Below are 22,760 nucleotides of genomic sequence, written 5' to 3'. Positions count from 1 at the left end.
CTGTGTATTTTGGTCTGCCCACCTGATCTTGAAATAGTTCTAGTTCCTCCCCCCCCCTCAACTTCACTGTCTATTTGCTTAGTTTAGCAATTCCTCCTGTCTGCTTCTATCTGTAAATATTCTCTGCATTCTTGCTACTTCTTCTTGGCCAGCTGTTTTCACAGCTGCTCAGGGTGGAAAGCTTTTAATGAAGCAAAAGTAACAGACAGGGGGGAGAAAATGATAAAATGTTAAATTGTCAGTCATTTTTACTTTTCTGATTATTTTTGTAATTATTTTGCTTTTATTCTTAGAGATGTAGATCGTTTCATACTCCATGTATGTATTTTTCTCAAATGCTGCTATCACTGCTGGAGGCCCATTGGTCAAAACATATTTGACTTAAGTTTGTACTGAATATTAATAGATCTTAGCTTTGTTAAACGTTAGATTTGAAAAGGCTTGTGTTAAAGTAGGGTCAAATTGCAACTTGTATTCTGCAGTTCATGTTGAATTTTTTTTTGCAACCAGTTTGTTATATCTTTATATTCAGTTGGTATTTGGTAGGTAGCGTTTTTCCTCCTCAATTCCTGTTTCTTTCTCTGTTTTGGGTTGGTTGAGTACCCCCTCCTCCCTACTTTTTGTTTACTTTGGAAAGTTTAAGTACTCCTCCTCCCACTTCACAGCAACACTGTTTGAATTATTTTCCTGTCTTAAGTTACCTCCTACCCCACTTTCTCTCACCTTGGGTTTAAGGGACAGCTACTTTAAAATACAGCTGGCTCTCACTGCAATACCACCTCCTCCTTCTAATTCTGCAAAGACTGGCACCTCCTTCAGACAAATTACCTGTTTCCTTCTGAACCTAACCAGCTTCTTCTAAGAACTGTATTAGCCTAGCATCCTATCTCTAACAGTGGCCAGCCCAGTGGGTCAGGGAATCTCACAAGTTGACTGGAAGAGAATAACCACACTCCATTTCTTACACTCAGCATCTGGCAGCCAGAGGTATGCTGAATACCAAGATCCCATTTAATTACAGCAGCTACAAATCAATGAGAGATATGTGTGCTCCATCAGCTTGTTCAGCTCTTTTCAAAACTATTTATATGTCTTAAGGGAAGGGGGAAGTCACAATTAAAGCACTGCCCCCTTCTTTCTCTGCATGTCTTACCTACATGTATTGATCAGAATATCTGCATAGGTGTTGCCTGCATGGGGGTGGTGGTTCACATGCATAGAGCCCCTAGGTGAACATTCCAACTTGTACGTGGAAGGTGGGCAAAGGCAAGGCCTGCCACTGACATAACCCTTCCCCATCATGCCTATACAAAAAGGAATAAGCTACATTGCCCCCACTGTAGATGCAGCAGGTGAAAGGCAGACTGAGATTAGGGTTGCTAACAGTCCTGGAGAAATATGTCCTGTCCCTTTAAAACAGGTTTTATGGGTTGTTTACAAGGGCTCCATGTTTACCTCCATGCCACAAATAAGTTTAAAGAAGCTCATTTCTACACAATAAGGCAGGTTCCGGTCAGAAAAGTGAACTAAAAAGAAATATAATAGGGACAGGACATTTCCCCCCAGAATGGTTGACAACTGTAACTGAAGACCAATGGCTTTGCTGAACCACACAGGGCCAGCTGATTCCTGGGATTCTTGTAGCCAGTTGTGTACTGGGCGAATCATCATCTGATCCAGCATGGCCTGTCATATGCCTTTGAGACAGAGCTTTTCCTCGGATCACGTCACAGCTAAGGCATTGATCTATGTATTCTTTCTTTGCAAAAGCACAGACACATCAGATGCTTTCTCCTGCATCTCAGAATGACTAAAACTGTATATAGTGTGGACGTGGCTGCAGAATAGATTTATAATCATGCAGTAGTTTTTATTATTCAATACATGTTAGTTCCTTTTCGAAACTAACTTCCCAAAATGACACATATCCATCCATTTTGAATAATATTTTTTAGATATTGATACTCCTCACTAGGGATCTGAAGTCACTTGCAGTATTGCTTCCACCAATGTATCCTAACAACCACCCTGTGAGGTAGGTTATGCTGCAAGAGTGACTGGCCCAAGGTCACCCAGTACACTTCTAGGGCAGGGTGGGGATTCAGAGCTGGGTGTTTGGATCCAGACTAAATTTTCCACTAACAGAAGGCATTTCTGGAGGAGCACAGCAGGAAGGGGCCTCCCTGACTGCTGCTTCAGTCCACCGATCTTCCTGAAATGCTGCTTGTGGGAGAGAGGGAGGACCCTCAGGCACAGCATGAGAGGCAAACTGGAGGTCTGCAGCAGGAAGGGGAAATGGCAGAAATTACACCTCCCCTTCCATTAGTGGAAAACTTAGTCTGGATCCAACCTGTACTCTCCCAGAGTATATTACCGCTATTAATAGTCTTCTGTGGAATAGCTGTTACTTTAGCCCTTTTCCTAACCATCCCTAACAGTGAATTAGTCTTTTCACTGCTGCAGCATAACCAACAGACAAATCTGGCAAGTTTTCTCTAAGGCTTATTTCCTGCTTTCATTGGGACACATCATGTTAACCGCATGATCTTTTTTTTTAATTTGAAGCAGCTGCTCAGGAGCAATCTCCAGTGGGTGTTTGGAGGGGGGAGGGGAATTCTAGATTTTTCTTTCCAACCAGGTTTCCATCTCTAACTGATCCCATCCTAAAACTGATTTTGGCCCTGCAAGAACAAAACCAGTACTAAGATCTCTAACCCTGTGGACCCCAAAGTAACCGGTGCAGGGGCCCTTTTGAAGATGGAAAGCTGGAAGAAAAGGAAGAGCAGGACCTTTCTCTGAACAAGAGACTGCAGTCTGTAGCTTGAGCCTGATTTAGAGGGGAAAGTAATGGGAACAATCACTGCAGGCTGGCCATTAAAACCAGCAGAGGCTCAAAAACTGAATGAATCTAAAATACCAAGAAGCACCATTATGATTGGCTTCTAGTAAGGAGCAATTCCAGCTGTATGCTTCCTAAGGTAGGGTGTTCATTCAATTTGACTACAGTTTCCCTGATCAGTTCCTAAAAGGACCTGCTAGTCCAAAGCCAGTCTGATGGCTAATGAATGGTGTAGTCTCTAGGGATTATTTGACTTCTGAGAACCCTGTTCTGGGTAATGCAGTTGCACAATTATCATATCAGTCTACATGAACTCTTCTTCAGCGACTTCACAACTGGCTGAGATCTTTTTAGTCAAAGCACATGAAGCTGGAAAAAGCCAGCCACTACTGTTCTTTCTATGGAATGCTGTTCTTCAGACACAAACTATCCTGGTAGGTAAGAGAAAGGGTTGCTGGAAGCATTTTCCTCCTCTTGGGAGCTGCACACCAATAACTAGAGCAGAAAGTACCACCAAGATCCTTCCATGGTCTCCTTGTCACAGATAGTGGGTGGAAGCACTCAGAAGAACCTACTGGACAGAAATGAAAACAGGGACATTAACTGGTTTAAAAACAACTTAGAAACTGATAAATCAGGCCCGGATGGAATACTGTGTGCAATTCTGGTCACCACACCTCAGAAAGGATATTATAGTATTGGAAAAAGTGCAGATAGGGGCAACTAGAATGGTAAAAGGGTTGGAACACTTTCCCTATGAAGAAAGGTTAAAATGATTGGGGTTCTTTAGCTTGGAGAAACAACGAGTGAGGGGTGACATGGTCGAGGTTTACAAGATTACGCATGAGATAGAGTAGGTAGAGAAAGAAGTACTTTTCTGTGGCAGGTTTGGCAACTAGTTCCCTTCCTTTCATGCCTTGACTTAGCCCCAGTGATCCATGCAATAGTCACCTCCAGACTACACTACTGTAACTTGCTGAATGCAGGGCTACCCTTGAGACTGAATCGGAAACTCCAACTGGTCCAGAATGCAGTGGAACGTGTGCTCAGAAGTACTGCGTCTAGAGCCCACATACAACTGGTGCTCCACCAGCTGCACTGGCTCCAAGTTGAATACCAGATGAGATTCAAGGTTGTGATTCTAACCTTCAAAGCCCTACACAGTTTGGGACCAACATATCTTCAGGACTATCTCTCCTGGTACACCCCCCAGAGAGCATTGCACTGTATGAATAATAACCTTCTAGTGGTCTCTGGCCTCAAAAGTATTCATCTTTGTCTCAACCAAGGCCATCTGGCCCCAGTCTGGTGGAACACTCTTCCAGATGAGATCTGGGCCCTGCAGAGTCTCATTCATTTCCACAGGGCCTGTAAAACAGAAATATTTTGCCAGGCAGACAGCTGAGGAAGCAAAGTTTCTATTTGGCCTCCCCCAGACTCCTCCCAACCAGTCATTATATTATTGTACGTACCAGCTTTCACAAACACACAGGCAGCACAACCTCACTGAAAAAAAACAATGCTATTAGTGCCTAAGTTACCATCTGAGTTTACCTTGGATTGTTATTATGTTAATATGTTTTAAATAACAATGTTAATTTAACTTGTTCTTACCCACCCTGAGCCTTACAGCACAGGGGAGGGCAGGCTAAAAGTCTAATCAACTAACTAAATAAACATGGAAAGTGAAGCTGTACATGGCATGAAGCCAGACAGCTTCACCTGAACATTTTGGTTTGATAGCAGCTACTAAAGGGACAGATAGAGCAACTGGTTTAAAACTTGGCAACCCTAGCAGATGTGGAGATGACTGCTGAATTTTTTAAAGAATCTCACAGGAGGGCAGGAGAACTGCCCCAGCTGAAGCTTTCCCACATTATGATGTTCAATCAGTGAGGGAAACCCTAGCTGTCTTGTGCTGGGTCACACACATAAGCAAGGCACATGTCAGGGGTTCACAAGTATTGCCTAGAAAGCAGTCCAAGAAGTTAACAAGCCAAAGGGTCATTATCAGAGAGGAAGAGCCAATGAGCATGGTCAGGAAATCCAGAGGTCATATACAAGTCAGGTTCCCAAAGGCAAAGTCCAAATTACAAGCCTAAATCAAAATCCCAAAGCCTGTCCAAGATCATACAAGCAGGCACAGTTCAGGAGCTGTGGTTACAGAATCTACCAGGTTGACTTGTTGCTTCCATGGAGGATATTACCCTGACTGGCTTTTTATATCTATCTGCAGAACAAACCCCATTGCAGTCAGCTGCTTGAACATAACCCTGCAACGACTCATCTTCAGCAAGCAGCTGGCATTGGGCCAGGAGACATGCACTCCACCTTCTCTCCTGAAGCTCTGCTCTAAGTCTTAGCCTCCTGCATTCCAAGGGTGGGGGTGAAGGAGGGCTGGTAGTGAGCACCTGAGCCTCATGTATTGTAGCAGGGCTAAAGAGTGCTGTTGACTTTGCCCCAGCTGTCGGCTGTGAGTCCTGACAACCCTGTTGCTTGAGCTCTGCTGCCTCAAAGCTAATTCCCTGAAGCTCTCCTCCTGAGGAGTCCTCTTCTCCCAAGGAGTCCCTGCTGTTGTAATGTTCTGACTGACCCACAACACCAGCATTACTAACTCTTAACCTGGTCCTTCTTAGTTGTCCTTCTGGTGACTGTCGACCAAACTGCCATTAGCAGGCAATGGTATTTAGCTGCATGTTATGAAAGGTTTCTGCTGCTCATTTCTGCCTACTAAACCTCTGTTAGAGAGACAGGAAATTTTTTTGGTCTGTCCAGGGAGTAGACCTCTCTCAGAACGTAGGCCTAGATTAAGGGTCACTGGTTCTTTGCTAGTTCAGCTCACCAAGATGATGACTGGTCTTAATCGCAACTATTTATTTGCATGGCTCAACAATAGTCTCAGAACACTGATGTGGAATATTATCAGTATTGAAAAGAGTCATGCAGACTGATGAAGAGGCAGGACAAGAAGAGCGTTGAGAAGGACATACGTTTTATTTATCAAAGTTGCTTTGGATCAGAACGTCTTGGCTAGTATCTTCCAGACTGGCGGTATCTGGTGCTTCACCCATTCAGTTGCTCTGAAACATGAATACAGGAAGTTTCAGATACAAAGCAGTTGCTTCCTACCATGCTGACCCTACACCTGTGCCTTTAACAGGAGTTGGAGTCGCAGACATTTGCCAGGGGTAGGTTTTCTTGGCATGGGGATTAGGAAAAAAAATCTCCCTGATTTATTTTCATCTGTGTCCTGCTTAAAGGCACAAGAGAATAATCAAAAGGAGTTGGCAGCCTTATCAAACAAAAAATAATAATAAAGAAGAGGGGACTACCCTTTGGAAATGGAAAATAAAAACAACAAGAAGTCTCACTGAAGTGGTGAGACTGAAAACTGCAAGGCAATACTGACCCAGAAGTGGTCTCAGCTGAAAGGCATGGAGATCTGTACTGTCACTCTTGAGGAATCTCACAAGGAAGCTGGCTCAGAGAGCACACTGGTGAAGCTTTTGGTTAGCAAGAGTCTTCTGACCAGCCACCACTCTCGCTTCCATCTTTTTTAGTTTCATAAACCACCCTTGCCCTCACGAATGCTCTGCGTTCTTTTAGGAATCTAGGGCTAAGGACCCCTTCCTTGTCACAGAGGTTCTATTAATCTACTAATGCAGACCTTTAAAAAAATAAGGAGGTTACTACCTCTGATCAGGTCAGGTAATGCTACTTCAGGATTTGGGTCTCCAAGTTCAAAACAATTTTAACACCAATGAGAACATTATCTACCATGGATTCAATTGTCTGGTGCTGCATGTCTGTTTCTTTGGAAATCCATTGCGTACATTCCCAGAACACGAAGTAGGGCATGAAGCATAAATCTGATCACAAAGGCCACTAGAAAGGCCATCATCACACAGAAAAATATAGTTGTCCACTCAGATAAGCTGGAAAGAAGAAAAGACAGACTTGATCACAATATGGAAAGAACAAGAACAATGTCCCTAAAGAGATCTTTGGTTTGCTGTATACAGGAAGCCCTTGAAGAGTCTTTGGAAACTAAAGTTGGTACAGAATCCTGCAGCCAGAATGTTAACTAGGAATGGGCATGAACTAAAGTTAATGACTAATTCTGGCCATGCTTCATGAAGTCAAATTTCATGAAGACAAATTTCGGCCATGCTTCATGAAGTCAAGTTCATTGCAGGTCACTCAACATAAACTTCCACAAACTTTCAAGCTGTTTGTGGAGGTTTGTGCCGGTTGGTGAGTGGAGACATTTCCAGACAGACTCCACTCAATCAAAATGTTTACAGAACTTTAAAGCAACAACTTAGAGGGCATGTAGAGGAGCAGCTGGGGGAGCCCTCCTGCGACTTTGATGTCTCTTGCTTGCATAGGTTCTGTTCTATACACTCTTGAACCTTGATCATATGGATAGGCACGGGTTTAGGAGGTTCAGGAACATACAGAATGGATCCTGTGAAAACTAGAGACACCAAACTTGGAAGGCATGTAGAGGAGCATCTGGGGGAGGTCTGCTGTGAGTTTGGTGTCTCTAACTTACAGTGTATCCATTCTATACACTCCTAACCTTGTTCCTGTCAAAATGATAGCTGTGGTAATTTCCACAGAAAGCTTTTTCCTAGGGGCATCTTCTTTGGGAGGCTGTAACAGACTCTGACTGATTCCCCACAAGCAGTTGTGCCACCATCACTCTTCTGTTTCCCCTGCTTGCATTGGTCAATTTCACACTATTCACTGCATGGCCGCATTTTGACCTGTAGCTCCCCCCCCGATTCCCCCCACATCTTCTCGATCTCAAAAAAAACCAAAGATCGAGAAGACAAGAGGGAAATTGGGGGGAGCTGTGGGTCAAAATGCAGCCACACAGCGAATAGTATGAAATTGGCCAATGCAAGTGGGGGAAACAGAAGAGCGAGGGCGGCACAGCTGCTTGCGGGGAATAGGTCTCTGTAAATCCAATCCTCACCAGACTTGGAGGGCAGGTAGAGGAAAGTTAGCCAGAGATCTCCTGTGAGTTTGATGTCTATAGCATACCAGGGTGCTGGTGGTGTTCTACTACCTCATGTGGTGGCTAAAATTTTGTGATGGTCTGTGGTTCACAAACGGGGCATGCCATGAACCAAACTGCATTTTTCTGGTTCATGCCCATCCCTATTGCCAACTGGAGTGGGTTGTTGAGACCATATCACTCCACTCTTGTTCTACCTACACTGGCTCCCAGTTAGCTTCTGGCTCAATTCAAGCTACTATTGACTTTTAAAGCCCTGTACAGCCTGGGACCAACATACTTAAGGACTGCCTTCTGCATATGAACCTACCCGACCACTGTGGTCATCTTCAGGAGTCCTTCCTTAGGTGCCCTCACCATCTGAGGCAAGATGGGGAGGCAACCTAAGAAAGGGCCTTCTTGGTTGTGGCACCAAAATTATAGACTTCCCTTCCCAGGCAACCCATCTGTTCTCTATTATTATCTGCTACCAGCAGGAGAAGATTTATCTGTTTCACCTGGTATTCCTTTACTGACCCATCTTCTTTTGTATGTGTTTTATTTAATTGTTGTTTCCCCAAAAGCTTGTTGGGGACTCTATGCTGGATAGAAAGGCAGCACTTAATTGTTTTAAATAAATAATTAATAAGTATAACAATTTAACGTTGTGTTTTTCTTCCTCAAGCAGCTATGAATTTATCAAACCTAATCATCGAGGCTTTCATACAGGTTTGGTACAGGGCCTTTCTTTCTCCCTTTCCATAATAATGAGAAGCCTTTTGGTCCTTCAAAATACAATTTTGCAAATTTCAAATAAGTTGAACTATCTTGCACTGATACCATATAAAATAAATTAGGCAACACAGCCCAGTCTTCAATATATCTGTTTAAGTGAGCACTGACTCACAAAAGCTTATGCTAGCATACATTTTGTTAGTCGTTAAGCTACCATTTAGATCCTGTTTTGTTTTGCTGCTACAGCATACACACCTAGAATTAACTCCAAAAGCTTTCAGATACCATGCCATGAGGTTAACAGGAAACACTCAAAAGTTTTCTATTGTTTGTGTAACCCTCCCCAACCCAATCTGTGACTGTTCCCTGCTTGTGATGTCCTCTGTCATAACACACTCTAGTACATTAATTTTAACAGGCATATAGCAAAACTACTCAAGGAGGAAAAAGAATTGCAGGCTTCATTACTCTACAAACAAAGCCCATCTTGTCTTACATACCACAACATTCTTCTTTGCTTGAAAGATCTAGAACAGCTAGCTCTAGCTCTTCCTGCCTTTAATAAAGCTGAGCATCCCAACCTGTCTCCCTGAAAAGTATCTGACAGGGCCCTAAACTCCTATGCTAATTGCAGGGCACCTTGGGATGGACAATGAAATTTGACTTGGGTGAAGCCTAAAAAGCCACATAATCTGATTATTCCAAAGAAAGTTATTGAATTGATAGAGAATAACTTGGAGATAATTAAACTGAACACTACACCAGCTTAAAGGGCTGAGAACTTCCCCCAGCATATACACAATGCTTTTTAACAACTTGATGCATTCCACAGCTGTGGTTTGCCCCATCACTGTGTTGCCATGGGGGAACTGCACTTAGTGATTTTTTGCCTGTCATAAAGTATAGCCTTTTAGACGTTTTCCAGGAAAAGCAATGGCAATCATATTTGGTCATGCAGATGAGCCCTTATTTCCAAACAATTAATTAATGAATGGGTGGAATTTCTAGGCAATTTACACCTATGCATTGGTGTAAATGTGGATTCTCCATCTGGTGTGCATACAGCCCCTGTGCTTTGCATAAATTCCCACTGTGGACCCATTGCTACAGAAGCCTCCGATTGCAGTGCAGTTGCTACAGTCACAGATTGCTTTGGTCCTGATTAAGGCAGAATGTGCTTTCAGATGGTAGTTTCTGTCCTGATTAAAGTACTTCCATAGGCAAAGGAAATGCACCAATATGCTGGCATGCCAGATACCCACAAGACAGACTTAAGCAGTAGGGATGTGCACATAAATTATATTCAGGCTTGAATATGACTTTAATATTGTTATGGCAGATGCTCCAAATCATTATATTCAGATGACACTGAGATTGGTTTCTGAGGGAAATACATTTTCTTGCTCTCAATCAGTTGGGATGAAACTTACAGGGACTGTCAATTCAATCCTACAACACTCTCCTGGAATTAAGCCCTACTGAATAGACTTGAGTAGGATACCTGCTTAGGATTGCTCTCTATATCTCTCAGCCAGGAGATCCTCTTTTCCCAGCTTTTAGGGGGAAAATCTCCCTTTTCTAGAGGCAAGTAAAGTTCTTGTAGTACAGGCTGGAAGGGGGAAAGTTTTAAATAGCCAAGTGTTTCATGCAGTGAGGTAAGGCTAGGGAGAGCATGTCCGCCTCATTTCTCCTCTTCATTTTTGTAAAAAGAAAAAGACCACCCCTGCTTGACACATAAATAGGCTTGTACATAATTGCGTGATGCTGGGGTATTTTAGACAAGGAGAGAAATACTGTCGCATAGAGAGCTTTGATTCACGGAGGCTTGCTTTGCTTTGCCCAGCACATGTATGTTTGTTCATTTTATTCTTGTGGGAGAAGCCTTAGCCTCTGCTCTGGAAAGCAGGCAGGGTACCTGTCACCAAGGAAGAGGAAACGGAGCACAAGAACACCAGCGTCTGACTCTTTGGATCCCCCCCCCGCTGCTTGGCAGCCCTTCTGCCTTACAGAACGTACAAGCAAAGCCTTTGTCTCCTTCCTCAAGAGTGGGAGGAACCTTGTCAAGTCCTTCCACCAGCTTACTTTCTCCTAGCAGGTACAATAAATAAATAAATGGTCTGCTTCTGCAATCAGGCTAATACATGACAGGTGCAATGACTCTGGCAAGAGACATACTTGCTTACAGAGAAGGAGAGCCTTCCTCAAGACAGTGAAATAGTGATGTGGTCAGGGGAAGTACTATGTACAGAAACACCTGGCTGTTTCCACACAAGGATATTTCCCTGCAAGGGAAGTAAAAGCCACCCCCCCCCAGTACATGGGAGTATCCAGATGATGCCCAATGTGTATGACATCATTCAGTTCTTGTCTTTGCCCTTAAACTGGAGAAAAGGAAAAACTTTTTATCTCTGGTTTAAAGGGGAAACCGCTGGATGGCTGCTGATGAAATGCCCATCTGGATGCCCCACTGATAAAATGACTAAACTGAGACCATTGTACTTTGGTCACATTATGGGAAGACAAGAGTCACTGGAAAAGACACTAATGCTATGAAGATGTGAAGGCAGCAGGAAAAGAAGAAGACCCCTCAGGAGATGGACTGACTCAATCCAGGAAGCCCTGGCCCTCAGTTTGCAAGACCTGAGCAAGGCTGTTAAGAATAAGACATTTTGGAGATCATTCATGTGTGTGTGTGTGTGTGTGGTAAGTGATGTCAAGTTACTTCTGACTTATGGCAGCACTTAACACACACACAGGCTGCAATCCTAAAACTGCTTTCCTGGGAGCAAGCCACACCGAATAAAAGGAGACTTACTTTTGAATACCCTTGTTTAGGAACACTTCCCCCCAAAAAAAAGAAAAAAAAGAAAAAAGGAACACTTCCAAAATCAACTGGAACACAGAATGCCTTTGTACAACTACTGATTCTTGGAAGCCACTAGGGGGCAGGCAAGGACCAGGAATTAATATAAATGTCAGGTGATTAAGGAGGCTTCAATTAGGGCAGTAATGGAAGGGGGTGATTCTCATCTAGCCTTTTCCTTTTAGAATCGGAGTTGGATTCCTTCAGTTTTCAGCACAATCCTTTTAATTCATCATCAATATTTACTCAGAATCAGATGTTAGGTTGGAGACTTATTACCTGTACTTTGTTGGTGAGAGACACTGATGGTCTTAATGTACTGTCAAGAGAGTGAGAGACCTGTAATACAACCCATGAACACTAGATGGCGCTCAGTGATTACCCCCTTAAAAACGTCCACTGATTAACATTATACTGAAGAGACCTCAAGTCATACTTGCCAAGACAACTGTTTCTTCCATAACTCCTCTTCACCCACCTATGGGAAGGTGAATCAGAGTGATACTGAGTGAGCTGCAGATTCAGAATGAAGAATGCTTCAAACTCGTATGTCATCCCCTTGGCATGATGGGAGAGTGGCAGAATTTGCAGGAATGCCTAGAATAAGGCCAGGAAACTCTCTAATTGAAGGGCATGCAGGAGTGAATGAAAAAAATGTAACAAATACAATGGAGCTATATTATGCAGACATTTGTATCTTTTGTGATGTGAAAAATAGTGCTAGGGTTGCCAGGTCCCTTGGAGCAGCTGGTAGGGGATAGGGGATGCACTTACCGGGAGCAGGGACATCGACATGTGGAGGTGGCGATGCTCTGGTTTTTGGACAAAACTCTATGGTAGAATTAGCTTCTACCATAGAGTTTTGCCCAAAAACCAGAGCAACATCTCCAATGTGCCTATGTCACTTCTGGGTCACATAGACACATCACATTAATTTCCCCCTTTTTTTGGGGGGGGGATTCTGCCCCACCAGCTTGCTGGCCAGCTGGTCAGAGGTGGACAAGTGGGGGTTGAAAGCAGGAGACTCCCACCCCCAGTGGGGGATCTGGCATCCCTAGGTGAAAGACCTGGGAGTTTGTTGAAGTGCAATTCCAAGGGGGAATTGGAGGTAGAGGTGGGTGGGAGAACGGGGAATAAAATCTGCCAGAAGCTTCATAGAACAGGCTTTGCTCCTTTAATAGAGGCTTAATGGGCTGTCGTTTACCAGGTGATGTTATTTACCTTCATGCCATGAAAAGCTTCAGCTGCCCATTTCTACTTGTCAAGCCTCTATTGGAGGGACAGGGCATCATTTCCCAGGTCTGTTGGTAACCCTATGTCTTGCAGATTATCACTGGAGGACAGGAGGAGGAGGAGATTGGATTTATACCCCACCCTTCACCACCCAAAGGTGTCTCAGAGTGGCTTACAAACTCCTTTCCCTTCCCCTCCCCACAACAGACACCCTGTGAGGTGGGTGGGGCTGAGAGAGCTCTTAACAGAAACTGCTCTTTTTCAAGGACAGCTGTGCCAGAGCTTGTGACTGACCCAAAGTCACATCAGCAGGTGCAAGTGGAGGAGTGGGGAATCAAACCCGGTTCTCCCAGATTAGAGTCCGCACACTTAACCACTACACCAAACTGGCATAAGGTTAGACATTCAATGTTCAGTAGGCTCTATAACTATTCCACACATAGTTATCCTGCCACGGGAAAAGGCTAAAGAAAAAGTTACATCAGACACTAGAGTCTCTGCTGGGCCTGAATTGAAAGAGAGTTCTGATTAAATAGCGTTACCAGTATGATCTGCCTCTACAAGACACCCCAAAGCACGTTTCTGGTCATGTTCTCTTCTCTTGGCATATTAAGCTTCCTGAGGTCTGTTGTTTTGGGTCTTTCCCATCCACATAAGATAGACACAGAAATGAAGCCAGCTAATGTAGACCCTCAGTTCAGCATTTCATTTGGAGAGCCTTTCAATGGACTTGGAAGGGTGTCACTCTGCTTGGGAGGGTGCTGCCAGTCAGTGAGCATGGGGTGATGGGAAACGTTTGAGATGGGATGGTAGATGGGGCAAAACAGGATACTTTAATAAGAGTTGTGAGTTCAGTAGCAAACAGGGTTGCCAGCTGTGGGGTGCGAAATTTCTGAAGATTTGAGGAGGAGTGTGGGGGGCGCATGGAACTTGGGGAGGGAGCTGAGCAGGGTACAGGGTAGTCCACACCCACACCCCCAGCTGCTGTTTTCTCCAGGGGAGTTGATCCCTGTAGTCTGAAGATCAGCTGTAATTCCAGGAGATGTTCAGGGCCCATCTGGACTTTGGCAACCATATCAAACCAGGAGCTGGGGGGACAGACACAGAGGGACTAGATCTGGGAAATTATTCAGAATGGACAAGCATGAAGGAGGAGTGGGGACCAGGCTATGTGTGTTTTCAGGGGTTATATGGCTGCAGCACAGGCGGGGAGTGTGGAGGGGCTCTGGGTATACAGGGCAGTGAGCATGCAGAGATATGTGAACAGTGGTCTTGGCTGTATTGTAAAGCAAGAGAGGCCCCAGAGCAGTCAGCAGCAGCTTAGTGAGAGGCCTGGTGTTTGGTCTGTTCCACATCAATGGGGCGTCCAGCTGTGGCTGAGGATGAAAGAGAAAGAGAGGATTAAAAGCTCCCAGGGTCTCTCTAACCCGCCTAAGACTCACCGGCAGGGCAGTGTGCAGCTTCAGGAAGGCTTCTTCATATGGAAAACATTAGGAAGCAGGAAAAATAGAGTCTTCTCCCTAAATAGGGGAGGTGTTTATTCTGAACAGCCCTAGAATCTCAGAACCAATTGGATCTGAGACTAAAAGGCATATAACTGAGACCAATTCCTCCTGCTCCGTGACGGGTTTACATCCCACTTGTCACATTTACCAGGGAATGAGGATCTATGTGAGGCTTCAATCTGCTTTTCCTTAAATCAGTCTGAAACAGGAATGTAAAATCAATATTAGTGAAAACGCACACTTGAGTTCTCTGTGGCAGCTGAACAACAGATAGATACTGATTGTGTGTGAGACACTTAGAGGTGTCTTTGTGTGAAAGGGACTATTGATTTCCATGGTACGTACTTCCAAAGACTTGGGATCAGTTTAGACATAGTGTGCGTGTGTGAAAATTAGAAAGACAAAAATCTCCTTTGACAAGGAACGGTGCTGGAGGAGACCAAAGAGAAAAATATGGAGGGGAGGGGAAGAGTAGATAGTCAGAGAAGGAGCTGCACGGGACAGAGGTGGTGAAAGAGAGAAGCCGAGGTGGTGAAAACAGGCCTGTCTGTTCCACAGTGTTATTAACCAGGTCTCCAAATGGGAGCGCCCTGCATGCAGGAATGAGGCAGCTCTTCCCGCCGGCCCACTCGGCAGCAGGATGTTTGTTATTGGCAACAAATTGCTAACAGAAGTGAGAATTGTTATGCTCTAATCAAGTGAGGGTGAGGTTGGCTCTAGCAGGCTGGGTCTGGAGGGTGTGGACCAGCCTTCTCCTATTTAGAGAGCCAGCGTGTGGCCCATAGGTTAGAGTTTAGGATAAATAATCCAAAAGCCAGTGTTTCCTGTCTCCTGTTTTGGCTGCCACAATCTGGCTGGTTTCATTTAGCATTATTTTCTTTCTGCCTTCACGTGGCTGTTTCCATCTCATTAGAAGCTCTCCTTTTCCCCACAGCCCCACCCCTCTTTGCCTACCCACTGGTGAGCTCTCCTGAGAATTCTTCTCCCCAGTGTTCTCCTTCTCAACTTGATTGATACTGCTGAGCAGAGTGACCTCTCTTAACCTCATTTTCATGACAGCATGAGCACACATGTACAACTGTGAGGAGGATGCACACACTTTCATGTATGCCAGGATGTGTGTGTTTATCAGGACTAACATAAATGGCTTCAGACCTCTGCTGCTCAATCTGCGTAATTGTGGCAAAGTAAACTCTTGTGCATCTTTTAATGCATGATGATATATATACTTTTTCCTACACAGAGACAGTCTCTGGATGGGGGGGGGATCCCATAGGAACTTGCCAACAGCTAGGTCCCAATGTACCTGTATACAGAAGGTGGATAACTTTATCTGGCCCTTGTCACACGGGCCGGATATTGCGGGGGGGGGGGGGGGAAGGGCTAATTGGAAACTAACGAGCGGCTGCCCGAGCACACGTCCCGGTCGAGGTCCCGCGGTTAGGGGGGAGATACTGACCAGATGGGTATCCTGCAGTGCGGCACAGAAGCCGCGCGGTGCGATCACACTAGCAATCGCTCTGTGTGTGCATGCGCTGTTGCGCAACCTGCAGAGACTTGGGAGACAAAAAACCCCCTTGTGTGCGACGAACAGCGGCGGTCACCGGATGCCACGTAAGTCCACCAGAAACGCGATCAGACACCCGCCCTTGCCCCGCGGTTTCTGGAAACTAGTACCTCGGAGGAAAGCCTCGAGTTAGCCACGGGAGCGCTACGCTTCCCAGATGTTGCTTTGTGATCACGCCCGCAAAATCCGCCTACCATCCGTATTGTCAGCGTGGCAAATGTTCCGTGTGACTGCAGCCTCTGCCTGCCACTTACATGTGTGCTGGCACCTAGCTGTTGGCAGGTTCCTATGGGATTTTTAAATGTATCTGTCTTTAATTAAACATATACCCCACTTTTGACACATTCATATAACATTCTGGGGATACCAAATAAGCACAGGGCAGAGGGAATACAGCGTAGCAGCATGAAGACCCACCTCAGCATAAGCACATTCAGTGGAAGAGGTGTATAGGAGCCTAAAGATGCGTGCACACAGGGTTCTCTCCCCTTCATTGGAAACCTTGCCAATCACACTAAGAGGTGCACTTATATGTGTACAAAACCTTTTTACACTTTTGAATTGACATGTTTGCTGTTACAATGGCACATCCCTAACACATTACTTCTGAGATGCTAGTTGGTTGATGTATATAAAACATGGTAAAAATCGTATGATACAATGACTTAAGTCTTTCAGATGCTACACTTTGGGATATCCAACAACTGTGCATACCAGTGTTGCCAGCCTCTAGGTGGGGCCTGGAGATCTCCCCACTTTTACAACTGATCCCCAGGTGACAGAGATCAGCTTCCCTGGATAAAATGGATGCTTCAAAGGGTGGACTTGTACCACAGCATTGTACCATGCTGTGGCCCCTCCCCTCCCCAAACCCCACCCTCTCTTGGATCCATCCCCAAAATCTCCAGGTATTTTCCAACCCAGATCTGGCAACCATATTGAAAGAGGAAGTGACATCACTTGCCATTTGACCTGGAAGTGACATCACAGGAAGTGGCATCACAAAAGTCTCCTGGCTCCACCCGGATTTGGACTTGGCAACCCTAGTGCATACCAAGAGTGCACACTTCCTGCAATCCTCTTGATGTGTGTGATCACCATTTTGTTTGAATGTATTTTACTGCTTTGATATGTGTGAATGCAAACCCTTAAAAAATGGGGTTTTCTGTAACATGAATTGAAGCTGGAAAATACACTTGTTGCCCTGTTTAGACAAAATGGCAACTGTGCCGATCAGAAGGATTGTGGGTAGAGTACGCTTCTGGTATGCATGGCTGGATAACCTCAAATGTAATGTCTGAACAGTACTTTTGTGTGATATAAAGAATAATATATGACATATAGGTTTATAGAAACAAGGGAATAGGCATGCCAGGGTTACTACAATAATTGTAACTATACCATTGAGCTTTGAATCAACAAATTCTTGGTTTAGATCTTATTATCTCTGACATGAAGTCACTAGGTGGCCTTAGGCAAGCTTCAGTCAGTTCTCAGCTGTAAAATGAAGATATCAGTAGTAGCCTACCTTTACAGGTTGTTGTAAGGGTTATGGAGATACTGTTTGTGAAATGCTTGGAAGACTTGGTGCAAATGCCATGTACATTATTATAATATGGGATGTGGGTAAATGTATTTATATGTCTACACATGTATGGTTCAAGGACAGCTGAAAGAGAATTTAATAGGGACATATAAGACCCATGAGATTTATCTGTCCTCATAGTTCAAGAACTAAACTAAATCCAGCATGTTGGATATCAGCAGGTAGAATTATCTGGCAGGCAGCCTTCAGTTAACTAGTGGAACTCCTTGCTGAGCAGTGGTTTGAAGGTTAATGTTCTCAGGGTTTTTTTTTAAAAAAGGACGACAAATTTATTAGCTGTGCCTTCTCACATCTGAGGTGCAGAGCTTCCTTTCATCCATCTCCTCTGGAAGGGGTTTTATGGATGTTTTACACCCCCCCACTTTCCAGGCACAGCCATACAGAAATCGCTTTGTGCCCCAGCTTGGAAAGCTGCCTCTCTTCTGATCCCCTCCCTGGGAAATCCATGTGGATGTGGGTCTGCCAGGCTGCCTGTCTGAGCTGCTTAGTTAAGAACAATAAACAACCTTCTAAATGGAAGGATATTCTTTTAAATCTGACTTCTGCTGCCTGCTGGGGAAATGCAAACAGCCCGGTAGAGACCACCTCCTGTCCCCCTGCAGCCCCCTGGCTCCATGTCTTTCTTGCAACCTGATCTTCTCTTTGGAGCAGCCAAGATGCCTGGCCTCTGAGTGCACCTTAGCCCCTGACCCTGTCTGGGACCTCCTGTCCTTTTCCTGACACACGCCAGCACAGTGCACTCCTCCCGGTGCACTTACCACTTGCACGCCCACCAATAAACTCGCTAAGTCTCACTACACACCTGGGGAGTGCAGATTCATCCAGGCATGTGGATCGCATGTATGAAGCCACACCATTAACACACACTCATCCATTTATTACTTATCATGTATACGGAGAGACAAATGTTCAGCCACTGTTTTCACTGGTTGACAAACACATGCATCACATAAACTCCCTGAATTCTGTGTTACTCAGAATAGCTACTGTCCGTTATTTTCATATTCACTGCTGTGGATTAGAATCATAATTTCACCCACTAGTGTGCATTTGGTTTATATGTTTTTAAAACTGATATACTTGTTTTATAAGGTGTATTTTTAAAAGCTTGTTTTAATGGTCTTGATTGTTTACCACCCTGTGGACTCTAAGTTGCTGGAAAGGTGGTATTAAAATGTTCAAAATAAATAAATAAAAAAACCTGAGGAGGCAAAAATTCCTTTAAAACAGTCAGTCCATAGTAGAAGTTGGCTGTTAGGCAAAATTGTGCTTACCTAGATAGGGAGCTCAGTGTCTTTGAAACAATCTTTCCCATATGCTTGTCAGATTCTTGTGCTCTGTTATTTCAAGAAGCTGTAAAGTAGCAAATCACGGTGAATGTGTAGGGCAGGTGGATACAGGAATGTGAAGCATGATGGGAGCATACAGGCATTTCATGTGTTCGTGCTAATCCATGTGGGCCATCAGCCATCAGAACTGATGATGCTTCCTCTAGTGTGTGAATAGCCAGTGTGGTATAGTGGTTAGACTGTTGATCTAGGACCTGGGAGATCCAGGCTCCAATCCCTACTTACCACGAAGTTCACTGGAAACCTCTGTCAGACTAAACCAAGACAAAGTATTTTTGAGAGGACAGAAGGGAGGAGGGGAGAGAACTCTTTGTAGAAATGGCAGGGTAAACAGGTGTTAAACAAATAAATAAAATGATTGTCACCTTTAAAGTCAGAGCAGAGGGAAGAGCCCGATATCAGATCTCAGAAGCTAAGGAGGGTTGATCTTGCCTTGAAAGCCCCTTGCTGGAATCAGTCTGTTGCAACTTGACAGCATGTATGTACATATCAAGTCAGAGTACTAGTCACTCACAAATCTACACATTTGGGCTTACTCATGTTATAACAAAGTTTAGATTTGGGGAGAATGACAAAAGCTCAGAACTTTTAGCCTAGAAATCTCACTTTCTTTGAGGAAGGTTAGACAGAGTGCCAGCCTGGAAATAAGGTTAGTTTTCAGCCAGAGAACTAGCCTGGAAGATTGCATCTTATCTAGTAACATTTGAACAAGAATAGTATGACTGAAAACAGGTAGTAAACAATATGAATTGCTGGCAGTCTTGGACTTGTGTTTTCTGCCTGTTTTGAGAGACAGAAGTGGCCTTCGAATGTTGCCGAATATACATGGTTGGCGCGTGGTAAATTTTACTAGTGTTTTAATTGTATTAATTGTGTATGTTGTATTTTTTTCAAATTTGATGTAACCCGCCTTGAGCCTGCCATGCGGGGAGGGTGGAATATAAGTTGAATAAAACAAAACAAATAAATAAATATACAAGCATCTGTCTTTTTGCTAGTGGCCCTTATGAGGAGTTTCTTCTTGTTGTTGTTCTCAGAGCAGCTTCATATGTTACCACAAAATTGCTGCCTGTCTGCTGTGATTAAAGAGCGAACAAATTGGTACTAAACCCTGACAAGACAGAGGTACTGCTGGTTGGGAAGGTGGAGGTGTTGAGATTCAAGTCTAGTAGCACTTTGGAGACCAACAAGATTCTGGGGGCATAAGCTTTCAAGAGTCAAAACTCCCTTCATCAGATAGGAGTGGAATGGAGATCTCTGAGTCCTGATATCACAGTAAGAAAGTGAGGTTCAGTTGACCCTTGTGGACTCATTTCAGAGCCGGGGGTTATACTGGATGGAACATTACTGCTGGGGAAGCAAGTTAGTACAGCTGCAAAAAAGTTTGTTCCAACTTGGTTTAGCCTGGAAGATGGCCTTGACTCAGATGATTTGGCCACCTGGACCCATGCCATGGTAACATCAAGACTAGACTACTGTAATGCGCTCCACCTAGGTTTCTCCTCAAAGTCAACTCAGACACTGTAGTTCAGGGGTGTCAAACTCATTTGTTATGGGGGCCGGATCTCACATAAATGAGACCTTGTTGGGCTGGACCATGTGTGTCATAAAATGTAATGCCAGGTAGCAGAGATAAAAACTTTATAAAGGACACAAACACAAAGGATTTTTTTTAACTCAAAATAAAAGCATGCTTAAAACATTAGCACTCTTGCAAAATTTTGTTTATTTAACAGTGACTGATAACTGACACCTCTTGCTCTGAATTATTGCATCAAAATGTCTGTGCTGTTGCAATCTTGAGTATGCTGTTCAGGTGTGTATCTGTAAGCTGCAAACCTACAATGATGCAGCAGCAGCAGAACTGGAAGAAGAAGCAGAAGACAGCCAGTTCCACTGTGGGCCTGATAGAAGCCCTCGGGGGGGGAGGGAGGGGGTGATCCGGCCCCTGGGCCGCATGTTTGACACCCCTGCTCTAGTTAGTGCAGCGCAGGTGTAGTGCGCCTATTATGCAGTCACTCCGTTGGCTGCCCATCAGTTACTAGATTCAAATTGTTCAATGTAAGGTATTGGCTGTAACATACAAAGCCCTTCATGACCTTAGATCCTCATAATCACAGGGCTGCCTCTCCCCCTATGCTCTGCCACAACAGCTTTGCTCATATGAGTGGGGCCTTTGGCAGGTGCCATACCGCAAATGGGCAAGATGAACAACTGCTCATACATGGGCATTGTCTGTTATGACCTGCGCCTTATGGAATGGCCTGCCTGAGGAGCTCAGGAAGGCTCCCGCTCTCCCAGCATTCCACCATGCAAAACTGAACCTTGGGGACATAACCTGCCTTCCCTTCTCAGGACTGTTTTCATACAACTCTGTGTACTGTCATGCAGGTTACTAAGGAAGCAAGCCTAACCAGATCTACTCATAAGTAAGTCCCAATTCATTCAATGTGGCTTACTCCCAGGAAAATGTTTTTAGGATTGCAGCCTAAGCCCTGAATCCATGGTGAAATGGTTGTATGACAGATTAATTAAAAAAACCCCCAAATTCGTGTCTATGTGTGATTAGGTGTTTGTGACGTATAATGTCCTACATATCCACGCAGAAGACTGGATCCTATTTTCAATTAAGCTAAGTACACACAATCCAGATCCCTCCAGTTCTGGACCGGTAGCTAATATAGGCCTGGTCCAATAGCCATCTATGGTTGATGGAAAGATTTCTGTGGAATGCTCTGGGCTTTGAAATGGTCTTAAAAGTGCAGCTCGATGGCTATGGATAAGGGAGCGCATTGACGTGTTTGTTTTCAGGATTTGGAGGTAGCGTGAGAAATGTCTTCTAATACTTTCCCCCAAACTTTGTAAATCCACTTATCCTTTCTCTTGCCTCTCTGAATAGAGTTGTCCTCAGTACAGCAGTTTCATGTGCAGCTGCCTTACACAAAACAGTTTGCCATACATTGCTGCCAACTGTAAAGTAACAGTTTCATTTAAGCTGCCAATGGCCAGGAATTATTTTACACACTGCATGACTGGAATAATAAAAGAAAATCTAACTAGTCACTGAAGACTAATATGGATACTGAATAAGTATATTCAGGCTGGGAAGCAGTGGAACACTAACTTTTTACTAATATTATCACCATTTATTTTCTGAAAAACAATCACTAAAAACTCATAATTGATATAATGTCAAGGTAATACAGAATCCTTTCCCTTGAGCTAGTGAATTTCTATAGCGTATGATAGGCCTCCTGGGAATCCAGGTATCTTGCCTTACTCCACTCGCCGGTGTGGCAAGCCACTGACCTTCTCTTATACAATAAGGTTGCCAACCTCCAGGTGGGGCCTGGGGAGTTCCCCTGGAGAAAATGGTTTCTTTGGCAGGTGGACTGTATGGCATTCTACCACACTGAGGTCCCTCCCTTCTTAAAACTCCAGTGTCTCTCAGCTGTACCCCCAAATCTCCAGGTATTTCCCGGCACAGAGCTGGCTGCCCTGCGATACAAGCTTATTTTTGTTAGTAGACTTTCATCTTTACCACTGAGCACCTGCTCAAATACACTGGTAAGCTCTGCTCCCTGCCTGGTTCTTCTACCTCTAAGCCTGCAAGCCTTCTTCAGGTTGGTCCCATTAGCACCATGGCACTCCTTTCTCTGCACCAAACTCTTCTGCCTTTCTGGAACTGACCCCACTGGCCTCTCTGAGCTGGGTTTTTGTCTTATTCCTCAGTCAGACACTATTGCCCAACTGCTTAGCAAGACAAATCTTTCTGATTTTCCTTGGGAGGTCCTGGACTCATGGATAGGCATGGGGCTCCTCCATTGCATAACATATGGGAGTTTAAGGGGCAAACTACACATTACTTTGAAAGGGCAGTTCTCTCAGAGCTCTCTCAGCCCCACCTACCTCACAGGGTGTCTGTTGTGGGGAGCAGAAGGGAAAGGAGTTTGTAAGCCGCTCTGAGACTCCAAGTGAAGGGCAGGGTGTAAATCCAATCTCCTCTCCTCCTCCTCTACAAGCGATGTGTGGTCAGCACTAAGAGCAGTAGCCCTTCATTT

Source organism: Gekko japonicus, unplaced genomic scaffold (assembly GCF_001447785.1).
Source record: "Gekko japonicus isolate JY-2015 unplaced genomic scaffold, Gekko_japonicus_V1.1 scaffold647, whole genome shotgun sequence".
Taxonomy (NCBI): domain Eukaryota; kingdom Metazoa; phylum Chordata; class Lepidosauria; order Squamata; family Gekkonidae; genus Gekko; species Gekko japonicus.
The sequence above is the reverse complement of the archived record's forward strand: the minus strand, read 5'-3'. Positions refer to the sequence as shown.